This window comes from Physcomitrium patens, chromosome 15, assembly GCF_059467195.1.
Source record: "Physcomitrium patens ecotype Gransden chromosome 15, ASM5946719v1, whole genome shotgun sequence".
Taxonomy (NCBI): domain Eukaryota; kingdom Viridiplantae; phylum Streptophyta; class Bryopsida; order Funariales; family Funariaceae; genus Physcomitrium; species Physcomitrium patens.
The window spans coordinates 8,575,598-8,592,329 of record NC_143424.1 but is presented as its reverse complement, the minus strand read 5'-3'; positions in this window follow the sequence as shown (position 1 = coordinate 8,592,329).

Sequence of the window (16,732 nt, the reverse complement as noted above, 5' to 3'; positions counted from 1 at the left end):
AATATTATAGAATTAACTTACTTTTACTTATTTTTTACTTACTTCTACCTATTTATACATGTAATTACTGGCTTATATGCATATGTCTATGACAATTATAGTGTTTCATGTTCATCTTGATACTAGTAACATACATACTTTGAGAATTTTCATACTTATACTTATTTATATAATAAGCAGTGATAGTAATCTAATGATTAAGTCGATTATATCTAATACAATAAAAAATGTAATTAAGAGTATATTCATAAAAAAAATTTAGAAATCATGCTCTAATGTTTTGTAAGATGATTATAGAGGATTGTTGATCGCTGGCTTTTTCAAGAAGGATTGAACATTGTTGTAATGTAACATGACTAATGAATGAAAGAGAGAGGAAATCATTGTATTATAGAAGATCTTATTTTAAAATATGATATCAAATATCTTAGATAATAAGTAATATTCGAAAAGATAGTAAAATTAAAAGATACTATTGCTGCCTTTTTATAAAACGGGCTTCTATTTACTTTGTAGGGCCATAAATAAGGTAATAAAAAGTATATTGAAAAATAAAATGATATAGGCATGTATAAGAGTATATTTTAGTAAAAGTTACCTCAAGAAGCTAAAAATTGTTACCTAGAGAGGACCACTTATCAACCTTAGTCAAAATCAAACCCCAAGGCACAAAACTATGTACTTACAGTAACTTCAGGGTTTTTTTGTAGATCAAAGAATGGAATTTCATAGAAACTTTGATAAGGTTTCTTTGAGCATTGATTTTGATTGATTTGAGTAGGTAATGACTTTATAAGAGCTTTGTAAAGTCACGATTGTTTTTGATGATTTGAAAATTTGTGAAATGAAATGAGTATTATGTTTTGGAAAATTTCGTGAATTTGGTAGTAGATCTATAGTTCAAATTTTGAAGATTTATGAGAATAATTGTTTGGAATGTATGCTATAAGTTTGAGCTTGAGGTTGAATTGAAGGTTATTGAATTTCAAGTAGGTTGAGGTCTTAGAAATTGGACTTTAAGAGGCTATTAAGGTTTCTAAGATCTTTAACAATTTACTGTTTGGATTAGAATAAAATTTATGTGTGAAGATAATAAACTTAATTTTTTATATATATGTAGAATTTGAGAATAATTAAATGATGTGAGAAGGAGATATTGGTACTAATAGACTAGCATGAAGATAGAATGGAAATTGCAACAATAAAATCTTAATTCTAACAGAATATTAAATAACTCTAATTAAACCTTAATAATATTAAGTAAGCTTTAATCAAATTCAAAAGAAGTAATAAGAAATCTTAAAGAAGTTCAAAAGAAATTCACAATAAATCTTAAAAGAGTCCTTAAGAAATTCTAAAGAAATATTAAAATAATCACAAATATATTTTAAATAAATCTCAAGTAAGTCCTAATTTAAACTTAATTGAAATCTTAATCGACTTCAATCAAATTCTAGACTAAATCTTAAATCCTAAAAAAATCCTAAATCCTAAGCAAATCCTAAATTATAAATCTTAAATAAAATTTTAAATCCTACTCTAATTCTAAATCCTAATCAATCCTAACTAAATTCTAAATCGTAACTCAATCTTAATCCTAAATCAAATTTATTTATTTGATTTTATTGAGTGTTTAACAAAAGATTATTAGAATGACACATTGAAGCAATTTAAATTATAAATAATTATCTATAAAAATATATTAAAACCTAAAAAACATTGATATAGAGAGAATTTATCTTAAAATATTACTAAACTTTTGGCTATCTTGAAATATTTCCAAAATCCTAAGAATAGCTTCAAATCCTTGCTTATATATACTTGTGTACAATTTTTTTTATATCTCACAAATTAAATATTAAAATACCATAAAATATTTTTACTATATAGCTTTTTGATATAATAATACATACTTTTGAAAATTTTGAGGCATAAATTTGTCAAAAAACTCAAGATATGGCTCCAACCATTATTATCAACAAAAAGACTTATTTATTGCATTTGAATTACATGTGCTGTCTTCAATACTCTATAACTCTTTTATACAAACTCCAAATGGAAAAATTCTTCTGCAAAAGATATATATCTTAAAATTATCTTTATAATTACATCTTTCAAACTCCAAAATCTATTGTAAAACTCCTTATATCCTCAAAAGAGCACCAATATGTCTTAAAAAAAAATCTTAACTTCAAATGGCTATAACTTCATTATCTTAATTCCAAATCTTCTAACATATGTACACAAATTATAGTCTAAATTCTAAATCTTACAATCCTTATTTTTTATTCTCAAATGCTTCTTCTGAAGTTATTGAAATCTCTATCATGGTTGTAGATAGCCTGCTAAATGCCTATTAGGTATGGCCTTTGATCAATAGGAATGAAGATCTTTATCTTTTATCTTCATCTATCCATACCATACTTTCATCCATCTAAATAAGTTTTTTAGAAGTTTAAATCTTCATCTTTGAGTCCCAATTTTTTTCTTAAATTTTATACTAAATATCTAAATCCTATATAATTTACTCACTATAATCAACATAGGTAAACATCAAAATAAATTTTCTTACATCAATTCTCTTTAAATTAATCTACTAATCGCTCTTATACACATCAGTATTTATAAATATATTATATATTTTAGTTAATTTTTATATATTATAAATAATTATAATACAATAGAAATTCATAAAAAAAAAAAAATAAGGATGAAAAATTTATATATGTATCAACTAAAGGTAGATGGACTCAATGCCTTTGGAGACCACTAGATGTTGAAATAGTAGAAGCAAATGATGTATCATAATTTGCTTTGATATATACTCAAAGACTTAGAACATACTTTATATATGATTTATATCTTATGTGTAGGTGGTAGAATGTCATTAACATTAGAATTGTTAAAATTGATATTTTTTTTATTTTTTAAGTAATAAAAGAGATGTTCACCACAGCTACAAAGTTTATAAAATATTATTCATTTATATATCTATTGTTATTTAGTAGTGGTATTATTATGTGATGATAGAAGTAAGATCTTGCATCCTAAATTATTTAATTTATATTTTCTTTCTTTAAACTCAATACTTTAATGAATTCCAATAGTATCTGCCATTCTTTAGTACAAATTAACTTATAGATTTCTTTAATTTTAATGTAAATATTACAAATATGATTGCTTAATTATTGCCCATTTTTCAACCATAAATTCTTGCAATAGCTTTCTTCCATACAAAATTGTGAAATACTCTGTAAGCCTTAAAAAAAGTCACTATTGCAAAATAATCTATTTTTATAAGAATGTTATATCTCAAATCTTCTCATTTAGTACCTTCTTTTTCATTAGGAATATTTATCATTATATTTTACATCTTTAGAATACGATATCATTCAAAGATTCTATGTCAAAAATAATATATAATAAAGAGACAAATAAGTAGGATGAGCTTCATCAACCCTTTTTAATAGTCATTTACAATGTAAGCAATTAATAATGTCATTGTAATGATGCACCTTAATAGTAAGTAAGACCAATTAATTGTAATAGTTGAGATTCAATCCACATGGACTAGGTAATCAAACTAAAAAGGTAAAACTGTAACTAAAAATTACAATACACAGTTAGGCTATGAACTTCTTTAATTGAAGTTCATTAGAAGGTCTTTGGTTCAAAAAATGTTAGTTATATTAAACTGTGGGACTTCACATTTCCTTCACTATTTCTTCTTCATGGTAGTAAGAAGCTAGATATATTGATAGGAGATACTATCTTGCTATTACTTCCAAAGAAAATTTTCCTATTTGACTTTTTTCATTCTTCCAACATCTTGATTCTCTTAATTGACTATCGTCAAAATTCTAAGTCTCAAAAAAATAGATATATATATTACTTAGAGCTATCATTTGATTGGAACAACACAAAACCATTTTTACTTTCTATTCTTCATTTATTTATACTTTATTATCCAAGGATCAAAACTACTAGCTATGTTGAGTGTCCTTTTGAATACCTGAGTAGATAATTTTTTTTGCCTTCACTTCTTCTCCATAATCTACTTCTATCTACTTCAAAGTTCCAAACAACTCTTTAGTCATATACAAAACTTTAAAAGATATGACAAGGTAAAAATATTTATTACATTGCCAATTCGCTTACATCCTATTGTACAACACATATTAGAGCTCCTAAGCTACTTTTCTATTGACATACAAGCTTCCACACTATAATTGAAAGATTTCTATTCAATCCTATGGCATAATCTATTAATGTTCAAGACTAAAAATCTCTAGTATAAAAAAAAATAGACAAAATGCTCCAAACTAATAATAAATTCAACTGAGTTCGAAAAAAAAAAAAAAAAAAAAAAAAAAAAAAAAAAAAAAAAACCCACATACTAAGACTAAGTGTCTTATTTAGCTAGGCTATTACTACCTAACATTATTATTTGGTAATACAACTATATGGTAAAAAATAAAAACATGGATGTTATTATATAAGATTGTAGTAGGAAGATGAGGCATTCATATACCACACCTTCTTTCCTTCTTATATGTTGTAACTAAAATATTTGAATAAAAAATCGAAGTCTTCTATTTTAGTTAAGTCTTATATTTAATCTAAAACTTCAATTGCTTCATGGAGTTGACTATCAATAGATAATAATTAGTAATAATCTCCCTTCTATCCCTTCCCTCTTCCTCCTTATATTATCTTACATCAAATAATTCCAACAATCAATAGATAATAATTAATAATAGTTTCTTTTGTTTTTTTCTTCTTTTTGATATTATCATAAAATAAATAATTTTATTAGTCAATAGACAATAATTAATTATAGCCTCCTTCTATTTTTTTTTCTTTTTCTTACTTTATTTGTCTTACAATAGATAATTCTATCAATCTAAGATAGATGGATTTTGATCTAAGTATTATAAATCTATCTTATAGAAGATAATTTTAATCGAATTCTAAATAAATCCTAATTAAAGTTTTACAACCATAATAAAACTTTAACTAAATCCAAAAGAAGTCTTTAAAAAACTATAAAAAAATATAAAAAATTATAAAGATTTATATATATATATATATATATATATATATATATATATATATATATATATATATATATATATATTCAAAATATCAAAAATAGAAATTTTAAATAAATTTTAAATAAATTTTAAATAAATTCTAATGAAATCCTAAATAAATTCTAAGAAAATTTTAAATTCACCTTAATCAAATTTTAATCAAATCCTAATAAAATCCTAATTAAAATTCAATTAAATTTTAAATCTTAAATCAAATCTTTAATCAATCCTATAGCAAAAATAAATCTCAATAAGTAATAATTTAATCATAGAATTTTACTCAAAATTTGCATACCTATTAATTATTTAGTTAAAAATAAGCTAAAAATTTGAAAAAGATCAAACCTACCAACTAAATAATAAATTTTATTATTTCCTTGGATGTCAATTGTTGTCCTTCTCCAACCTTGATGCTAATCTTTTATTACCAGTATTTTTTATATTCATAGTTCAATAGCTCTCAAACTTTGGAAAATTGTTAAAAATCAAGTCTTCTACTAATGTACTGAAATTTTGTTTCAATCCAATAAGAAAATTGTTGCATATCTTAAAAACTTTCATTGATCCTCTAACTCTAATTTCTTAGATCCCAATATTTAAAGATTCAATAATCTTTATATAATTTTTTTGGTCAAACTAAAATTTACAATATACATTCAAAATAATAAAAATTATCTAATCATAGAATTATATTTTTAGTTTATTTATCAATCTCTTATAATTTTCTAAAGTATAAAATCTTTATATTTCTCACAATTCAATGTCATTTCAAAACAATCTTCACTTTGTAAAGCCTTTATAAAGTTATTACAAATTCAAATTGCTCAAAATCAACAACCAAAAAATCTTTCTCTAGTTTTTTCTTAAATTCCATTCTTCAATCAACCAAAGAACTCCAAAATTACCATAAGTGTACGGTTTTGTATCTTGGGTCTAATTTATATCCTAAGTCACAATTGATCTCTTTTTTTTATTAAGGTAAAATTAATTTTAAAAAAATAAATTTAATAATCAATTAATTTATTTATTTATTTTAGCTTTATTTACGATCATAAAAAATAAATAAAAGTTCATTTTGCAAAGAAATAACATTAACATCTATTAATTTTGATATCTTTGTAAGTCATGAAATTGACTCACTAGTTGTTTTAGGAAAAAAAGATGCATTTAGAGTACTTAAAATATATGGTGAGTAGTATAGAAATTCTTAGAAAAATAGAAAATTAGGATGTCAATTATAAAAATGGAGTCTTAATAAGTTTTGGAGGTAATTATTTTAGTTGATTTAGTATTTTTATTTATTATTAAATATTATATATTATTTATTAAGATTAATATTTAAATTGGCCTCTTAACTATATATATTACTTATAAAAAATTATAAATATTAGTTAGTAGTTAAAAGAAGCATGAAAAAGAACCTCATGTCTTTTTAATTAGTTATTTAAGAAATAGGATTTATAGTTGATTTAAATTGATTTTATTACTATAAAAAATCACCAAGGTAAGAAAATATAGCTTTAAATTGATATTAATATTATAGAATTATTATAAGAATTTTAAAATTTTATTTAGAATTTATTTAGAATTTTTTAGGAATTTTTAGAACAATTTTTAAGACTTTGGTAAAAATGAATCTTACTACCTAGGGAGTCATTATGAAGAAATGGATCAAGATCTAAATTCCACGTAAGGATCTTAGGCTAATTGGGTGTTTTTAAACAACATGGTGAAGTCAAAAATGCAAAATTTTTGGTTTTACTAGTAGAAAATATGAGGACCAGCAGCTAGTGTAGTCGTTGTAAGAAGGAAAGTGCATAAGTCTCATGTAGATTGTAGCACCTTGAAGGTAGTTAGGAGGATAAGACTAAGGCCTCGTGGCCTCTCTTGGAAATCCATATACATTACTTGTGAGCCTTGATGAAGCTTGAACTTTTGATCTCTTAAGCAAGTTATTTTTAAGGTAAAAAATATTTACTTAACTTTTTTAATATTTACCTTCTATCTTTAATCTACCATAACTTACTCATAATACCTTGGATTTACATGTTTTTTTATGTCATTTAAAAGATAAAAAGATTATCTATGTAAAAATATATTTTTTATTTTTTAATTTTATTTTTTACTAGGTAAAAATCTAATAAAGAAATTACAACTAGTTTTATAATATACAATTACTTGATTGTACTTATTTCACATGTTTTGTATTATGCTTCTTTTGTTCTTATTCTCATTACTTCCAATTGACACCACTAATTACAAAAAATTCTTAATTGAGGCCATCTTATAATTTGGGTTGAAGGATGAAATTTACCTTTACAACCTCTTTGACTATTATTCATATTTTTGAAGTAATTTTCTACAACATTTTCAATTAAGCTCTTCTATGATATTATCCTTCTTTTTTTTTCTTATATCTAATAGTCATAATACCATATTATGTCTTTAAATTCAATCACAATTTCTAAAAAATATTAACACAATTACTATCATTTAAGAAAAAATAATCCACCAACTCTAAAGCACTAAATATGATATTGTTAAATACAAAAAATATGTAAAATATCTCTATTAATATTCTAAATAAATGCAATAAAGAGTTCAACAACTCTTTACTGCATTCATTTAGAATATTAATGAATTTTGTAAAAAAAAAGTAAATATATAATAGAATCTCAAAAATAATATTATAAATAATTTATTCTTAAATAAATATATATAGATATCATATATCATATATTAGAAGATCATATTTTAATTTATATCAATATAAATTTTTATTATTTATTATTAAAAAAATATTAGTTAATAATATAGAAATTTTTGATGTTATTTTTTATATAATATTTATATTTCTAATTTTATGATTATGATTCTAAGTAAAAATAATAATAATAATAATAGAATTAAAATATATAAAAAATTTGTATGAGAATATTATATTTATTTATTTCAAGGATTTACAAAGTTTATTTACAAATATCAAAATTAATTACTTATCTTATATCTATATTATATATTTTTATTATTTAATTAAGAAGTTCCAAATACATATATATATATATATATATATATATATATATATTTGTAAGTTTTTAATTTGAAATTGGTCCATCAAAAATAATATAAAAGAAAATAAATCATATCTATAATAAATAATCTATCATGTTTGGTTTTTGTTTTATTGCAATATAAAACTATGATTTGAATTCCTTTGATTATGCAATTGATGGTCTTCTAATAATGAAGATTTCTTCAATAATATATAGTCCTAATTAATTAACCTAAATTATAAGAATACTTACCTAATAATAAAATTCTTAAATTCAAACCACACTTCAAGTACAATTCAATCTATGTTATGAAGTAGGACAAGATTAACATCTAGAATCTTATGACTTTAACCAAATATTTGCTTATATGTATATATGATCTTGTATATCAAATCCAACATCCATATCTTATAAATACTGTAGAATTTATTTATATTATTCTTATTTTTTTACATCAGCATATTCAAATTTGGAATTATTTTCTATCAATAGATCAATAAGTGTCTTTATAATTCATATTAAGAGGCATGATGCTTAGAAAAAAGATACATGATACATCTTGCTAATGGCAGTAGCTAGAAAGCTCAAAAATAAAATATAAAATCAAAAATTAGAATGAATTAAAAAGAAAAGAAGCAACAAATCTAATATGATGCTCCAAGTGCATTGTTATGTTGTAACACGATTGTATAATAAAAATCTAATTAAAAATAAAATTTTAATTAATATTTAATTATCTTTATTCAATAATAATTCAAGATATTTAAACATGGCTTTTTATAAAAGTCTCTTAGTTTATTTTCTTATTTTAATAGCTATTAGATTAAAGGTTGGTTAATATTTTAACCTTTTAAGCTATAGAAACTTTTTTATTGCCTTAAAAAGGCCATAAATTAATAAAAATAGAATAGAAGAGATAAATAATTAGTATGGTTGATACTTGGATTAAGTTGAAGATAGAATTGAGCTAAAAAATTCCTAAAATAGATTAAATTGAAATCCAAGGATCAATTTTTTGTATGATAGGATTAAAATTAGACCTTTATTTACTAAAACAAATGCCTATCAAGGACAAGAACTCGATGAAAAAACAATCCAGACAAGTGAGCCTTCACTCAAAGAAAGGTAACAAAATATAAATAAATAAGTATGTATATTGAAAGAGAAATTAGAATGGCTATTGCCAAAAGACAAGAAAACTAGAGACCCTTGAAACTAGACTAGAAGCAAGAAAGGAGTTGACAAGAGTGAAGAAAGCTTCACTCTTGTCTCTATATATACTATCTAACTAGGGGCTATGTGGCGACGTTCTATAGGACCTCCAATATGTGTTGACTTTGTAGGATACATGCCTTGACTTACAAGGCAAGTTTTTCTACGTGTGGGCCACATAGTTAGCTTGATCTTGAAGCTAACAATATGTGTGGCACATGGCCAACTTGTTGACCATGTTTCTAATCCAAAAAGTCAATTAAAGACACCTATGAAGTCAAAGCAGCGTCTATGAAGCTTCTAAAAAGCTTTCATATTAAATACTATAGAATTAACTTACTTTTATCTACTTTTACTTACTTCTACCTATTTGTATATGTAATTACTAACTTACATGTGTATGTCCATGACATTACCCCCCCTTCTAGGGACGAGTTCCATGAGGAGCGGTCATGATATGTTGAGGAAATCTATGATGCGATGAATTATATTCACCACATACTCATATCTTTGTTCTCTTTGAAGATGATTGATAGGACCTCTCAACCATCGGTAGTATCCCATACTAGGGCGGGAAGACCACCGAATTATTTGATCATTGTTGAGGCCTTTATAAATTCCTTCAAATAGAACATTTGGAACATCATCAGGAGTTGTTCCTATCCCTAGAAAAATCACCAAATATCGGGAATTCCTTCCTGAATCGTGATACCAAACGCATTGTATCTCGCCATCTATTCGAGGAAGAACATGTCGTTCTTAAAGATCTTTATCTCAATTGCATCATCTTGAAGGTTGTCACAATCGTAATGTCTCGTCCGACAGGTCAACAAATGAAGGCTCTTGAGTCGAATCCACTAGTTGTTGGTTCTCTATGTCTTGAATGTCACAACTACAAAGAAGCTACGAACAAGGATTGAAAGTAGAATGTTATCTTGCCTAGATGTTGTTTCTTTTATAAAGAAGGTTTTCATCTTGATTTTAATGGATGTCATCGATGAAAAGCCTCCACCACCTTTGCTGCATTTGTAAGATTTTTTATTAGCTCCCATGTGCGTTCATTAATACCATATCCATGCCAATGGACAAGATATTCTAATTTATTTTGGTGCCGCCTTGAATCTAAGACTTCTTCTACTTCAAACTCTTCATTATTGTCCACTTCTATAGGAGGAGGTGGAGCTTGTTGTCTTCTTGGTATGTCCACTATCTTGTATGGTTTAAGAAGAGACATGTAGAATATTGGATGGATTTTCATTGACTCCGGTAGATGTAAACGATAAGCAATTGGATTGATTTGTATAAAAATAGAAAATGGTCCCAACGTTCGATAGTCCAACATGTCACAAGGATGAGTGGTCTTGATATTGTGACGAAGTAGCCATACCTTATCACCCAAGAGGAATGGTGGTTGTTTCTTTTGATAGACATCCGCATTGACCTTTTGTTATTCTTGAGCCTCTTTTAACTGCGCCCTTATCATTCCATGTAGCTCTGATAAATGAATCGTCAAATCTTTTGCAGCAGGATTATCAACTTTTGAAAAATCAAAAGTATCAAGTCATGGATGATAACCATAATTAGCAAAGAAAGGTGTTTGTTTTGTAGAAGAATGTACCGTGTTATTGTAAGCAAACTCTGCCAATGGCAAAAGAGTTGTCCAATCATCTTGTCATTAGTTAATGGTACATCTTAAATATTACTCCAAAACTTGATTAACACGCTCCGTTTATCCATCAGTTTGAGGATGGAATACCAAAGATAGTTTTATATCTACTTTTAGAATCTTGAAAAGAGTCCACCAAAATCTTGATATAAATTGAGTTGTGCTATCTGATATAATATCCTTGGGTAATCCATGATAGTGATAGATATTATTAAGAAAAAGCTTAGCTATTTCTTCACCTATGATAGATTTTGTACATGGTACAAAATATGCCATCTTGGTAAAACGATCTACTATCACGAATATAGAATCATAAGAACTTGAGATTGGAAGATCCGTGATGAAGTCCATAGAAACAGAAGACCATGGTTGTTCTGGAATGGGAAATGGCTGAAGAAGTCCAAAAGGTCGATGACGAGGAGTTTTTGATCTTGAGCAAACATCACATGATTGTACAAAATCTTTGACTGCCTTCCATATTTGACACCACCAAAAATCCCTAGATATTAGCTCCAAAGTCTTATTATATCTTAAATGTCCTGTTGATGGAAAATCGTGACGAGCTTGAAGAACACGTAAACGTGCTTCTCCTTCTGGAACATATAGGCATCCTTTGAAATAGACTAGGTTGTTCTTGAATTCAAATTTAGAGGGATCATGAGATTTAAAAGAATTATTCTTGATATCATGAAAAAGAGGGTTTGAAGACATACTTAACTGGACTTGCTTAAGAAAAGTTAAATCAACAGTCAATGTTGATTTTATTGCTCGAAGATGAAATTGCTCCGGCTTCAAGAGAACTATTCTTTGTTGCTCAAAAGCTGCATCTCCTTCTTTTGGTACAAGATAAGAACGTCTAGACAAGGCATCAGATAAACCTTGTTGTTTTCCTCGCCGATAAGTGATGATGAACTCGAATCTTGATAAAGACATGCTCCAATGAGCTTGACGACGATTTAATATGCATACTGACATAAAATATTCAAGGTTCTTGTGATTTGTATACACGGTGACAGGAATGGAAGCGCCTTCTAGATAATGACGCCATTCTTGAAAAGAATCCACAATTACAAGAAGTTCTTTATCAAGGATCTCATAATTGATTTCTGCTGCTCAGAATTTTCTTGAATGAAAGGCTACTGGATAAAGTTTGTCATCTGTTCCCATTTGTGATAAAATCGCACCCAGAGCAAAGTCTGATGCATCTATTTCCATAAAAAATACTTTAGAAAAATCAACATGATACAAGATTGATGCAGAAACAAACGCTGTCTTCAAAGATTCAAAAGCAACTTCCGCTTCTTGATTCCATTGCAGTTTGTCTTTACAAGTCAAACGTGTAAGTGGAGCTGCAACTCGAGAGAAGTCTTTGATGAAGATCCGATAGTAGTTGGCAAATCCCAAAAAACATTAGACATCTCTTACTGTTTTTGAGATCTTCCAATCTATAATAGTTTGAACTTTCTTAGGATCCATCATAAGTCCATCATTTGAAATGATGTAACCTAAGAAATCGACTTGAATAGTGTAGAATACACACTTTTCTATCTTGGCATAGAGTCCTGCATCTCTTAATTTTTGTAATACATGATGAACATGAAGTTTATGTTCTTCTGAATTCTTAGAATAAATCAAGATGTCGTCTAGATAACAGACCACAAAATTGTCCAAAAACTCTCGAAAAACATCATTCATTAGATGTTGAAAAGCTGCTGGTGCATTTGTAAGTCCAAAAGGCAGGACAATGTATTCAAAATATCCATACCTAGTTCAAAACGTAGTCTTCCATTCATCTCTTTCTTTGATGCGTACTAGATTGTATGCTCTCCGGAGATCTATTTTTATATAGATCTTAGGTTGATTCAGCTGATCAAGAAGTCCAGATATTAAAGGTAGTGGATACATGTTCTTGATGGTAATCTTGTTGAGTCCTTGATAATCAACACACATCCGCAATGATCCATCTTTTTTCTTCACAAATAGAATTGGAGCTCTTGCCGGAGATTTAGAATGACATATGAAATTCTTGGCTAGATTTTCTTCAATATACTCCTTGAGTTCAGTCAACTCATTTTGTGATAAATTGTAGATTGGTCCGAATGACAGTTGTGCTCCTTCTTGAAGGTCAATTGAACAATCATAGGGACGATGTTCCAGGAGTGTATCCACATTCTTTTTTTCGAATACATCTTGAAATTATTGATATTGGCTTAGAATGCCACTTGAAGTCTTTTCACCAGTAAGAATAGGTGCGGCATAAATAATATATGGTGATTCTTTCATAGCAACATACAAGAAAGCTTTTACACCTATAAATACGAGTTTAATTGAACTGGACTTATGACTCTGTACTTGATTAACTACACTGTTAGTTATACTTTTAGAAAAAGTAAGAGTTCAAGAAATCCAATCTATTTGAGGGTTGTATTTTTCTAACCATAGTAAACCTAAAATGACTAGATTAGAGGGAGATCTAATGATATTAAATACTACAAAACTATTATGACTATTGATTATTACTTCTATAGGAAGGGTTTCGTGAGTAATATCTCCAGAAGACAATGGACGACCATCTATGACTTCTACATGAACAGGTTTAGTTTTCTTTACTAAAGATATGCTATATCTTTTAGTAAATTCTTCATCTAAAAAATCCACTGAGGCTCCCAAATCTAACAAGGCAAAGACTTTGTAATGTTTAGGTCCTAAAATAATATTTAATGTAAAACAAGAAGAGGGCTCTGAGGAGAGAATAAGACCTTTACTAGATTTTGTGCAAGGTTCCAACCACACGGTCCCTATTGTAGCTAGACAAACTCGTTTTCTGACATATTGTCTTCTTTCACAGCCATACTCCTCATTTTGTGATTGCATCGTTTCTTTGGACAATGTTGAGTAGTGTGCTTTGGTTCTCCACAATATAAACATAATCCTTCTTGACGACAACGAATCTTTTCTTGCTTAGTAAGAGGTTTGAAACGTACTGCATCAATTTGTATTTTCTCTACTTTCGAATGTATGTGTTGAAGAGGTGTTGGTGTTGCCATTGAATTATAGTAACATTGAGGTCCACTTATACGATTCTCAGATCGAAATTCAAAAAGGTGATTGTCGCACTTCACAACAAAGTCAATTGCTTGACTCAATGTTTGAGGATCAGATAAGTTGAGCATTAATTTTTTTACCTCATATTGTAATCCATAGAAAAATTGGCTAATAAGTGCAGCATCATCCCACTTGATATCAGTAACAAGTTGTCAAAATTGTAAAGCATACAACGTTATTGATCAATTGCCTTGTCGTAAAATATGGATCTTATTGGTTGCAACACGAATTGCATCATGTTCTCCATACATGGATCGAAACTCTGCCAGGAAAGCCTCTAGATTATCCAATATTGGATCTTGTCGTTCAAGGAAAGATGAAAACCACGATAGTACTGAACTTGAAAGAAGCGTATCTATGAATCTAACTTGCGATTCTGGAGTTGAATAGCTTTGGGATTGAAGTTCAATCACAAGTTGCACTTGATTGATAAATCCTCGAAACTTGGATTTGATGCCATCAAACTTCTCGGGTAGGGCAATTCTTGGTTCTCTAATACTGGAAGGGTGTTCCACCATAGGAGAAAGGACATGGTTTGGTGCATATGTTGAAGCAGCTTCAACCATTTCTATATCTTCACTTCCTGCCAATCTTATTGCTCCTTGTGGTGGTAAATTAAGTTGATGCATCCCAAACATTAATTTCTTCAATTGCTCTTGCATTTGTGCCATTGCATTCTTCATTTCAACAAGTTCTGTTATGATAACACTTAAAAAAGAGAAGATGTCTAATATCACTCAAGACAAATAGAAGAGAGGACTTGAGAACAAAGAAAATACTAAAGACAATATCAGTTTAGAAGAGGGTAATCCACAACTTCTAATATGCTTATATCTTATCAAGAAAAAAGAATAATCCACTCTTAATCAAGATTAGACAAAGCTCTGATATTGTAGGTGTACTCTTGTCAATCTGTCAAGGTCAAGAACTCGATGAAAAAATAATCCAGATAAGTGAGCCTTCACTCAAAGAAAGGTAACAAAATATAAATAAATAAGTATGTATATTGAAAGAGAAACTAGAATGGCTATTGCCAAAAGACAAGAAAACTAGAGACCCTTGAAATTAGACTAGAAGCAAGAAAGGAGTTGACAAGAGTGAAGAAGGCTTCACTCTTGTCTCTATATATACTATCTAACTAGGGACTATGTGGCAATATTCTATAGGACCTCCAATATGTGTTGACTTTGTAGGACACATGCCTTGACTTACAAGGCAAGTTTTTCTATGTGTGGGCCACATAGTTAGCTTGATCTTCAAGCTAACAACATGTGTGGCACATGGCCAACTTGTTGACCACATTTCTAATCCAAAAAGTCAATTAAAGACACCTATGAAGTCAAAGCAGCATCTATGAAGCTTCTAAGAAGCTTCCATATTAAATACTATTGAATTAACTTACTTTTACCTACTTTTACTTACTTCTACCTATTTGTATATGTAATTACTAGCTTACATGAGTATGTCCATGACACTGCCTTAGGCAAAATATTTGGAGATCAATAATTGAGATTGGAGAGCTAGCTTTAAGCTTGTTTCAAGCATAAGATTAATTTTCATAGGATTTAGAATGACTTTTCAATTATTGTTCAATATCAATGTTTGTATTAATGACATTAGATTTATGAAATACAATTAAGGCTAGCTCTCTCAACTAGTTTGTGTAATTGATATTACATCTATAATTTAAAATTTGATAATTATTATTTTATTAAACAAACTAAGTATGTATAAAATTTTGTATTAATCTAATAGTGCAATTGAGAGATATTTTGTTTTTGGTATAAGCACGTAACAAAAATTGGTAATTTGAAGTAAGATAGAATTTCTATAAAATTTGAAGATCTAGTAGTCAAAACCAAATATGAAATTTGGATATTTTTTTTAAATCTATAAATTTGATTGGGTTTGAATTTTTCTATGCATATAGAATACTTATAGTGGCATTTAAGTACAAAATTTTGTATCAAGTGAATAATTAGATTAGGAGTTACAACTTCGACAAGCTCATTGATTAGAATTAGAAGTTAAAAAAATATATATCAAAATTATCTAATTATGAAAGTAATAAAGAAATTAGACTTTATATATAATTGAGGTTATTAAGAAGAGTATTTTTGAATATTTTTTATTAGCTTTAAGTACTTTTGAATTGAAATTCGAATTGCATTATTCTTATATAGGCAAAACTAATTAGGATTCTTGGATATTTGTAAATCATAACTCTACCTTTCTTTGTGACGAGCTTAATATATTTTTAAACAAGACAATACATAATACAACTTAAGTATTGAATCCAACATGAAAGTTTGAGGTATAAGATATTAGATATTATTTGTGGTTATTTGGAATTAATTGCATAAAAAGAGAAGGTTAAATTTGAAGTTTTTAATGGAACTTTGGATGAAGCTTCAAGTGGATCTTCAAGTAGAGCTTTAAGTAGATTTTCTATTAGTGGACCAAATATATACTTTGATCTAAATACTGCAAATATATTTCAAGCATTTACATTATTTATATAATAGCAACAAAGAAATGATTGCAAAGAGGCTTTGGCAACCAAAGCATTGCAAGCAATAGTTAACAAAATTGACAAATTTGAT